Raw genomic sequence first — 427 nt, forward strand, 5'->3', positions numbered from 1 at the left:
ATTGGACGGACTTTGGATCTTCCAAGTTCCTGCAGAAGATGTAAGGCCTCTGCCAAAGGAGCTGCAAAGAACAGTTTTGTTACCCCCATTCAATCAGTGACACTCAGAAACTTCAGCAGCTTTTCCTTCCTCGCCTCCCAAGGTATTTAAAAGACATGTAGGTGACATTAAAGACGTGGTTTAGCGGTAGACTTGGCATCACTAAGTTAAGAGTTGGACTTGAGGATCACAGAACCATTGAGTCATAGAATCCTTGAATGTGCTGGACTTGAAGGGACCTTTAAAGGTCATTTAGTCCACCCTCCCTGCAGTGAGCAGAGACATCTTCAACTAGATCAGGTTGCTGAGAGCCCTATCAAGCCTGATATTGAATGTCTCCATAGATGGGCTCTCTACAATCTCTCTGGCCAACCTGTGCAAGTGCTTC

Source organism: Apaloderma vittatum, unplaced genomic scaffold (genome assembly GCF_000703405.1).
Source record: "Apaloderma vittatum isolate BGI_N311 unplaced genomic scaffold, ASM70340v1 scaffold7778, whole genome shotgun sequence".
Taxonomy (NCBI): domain Eukaryota; kingdom Metazoa; phylum Chordata; class Aves; order Trogoniformes; family Trogonidae; genus Apaloderma; species Apaloderma vittatum.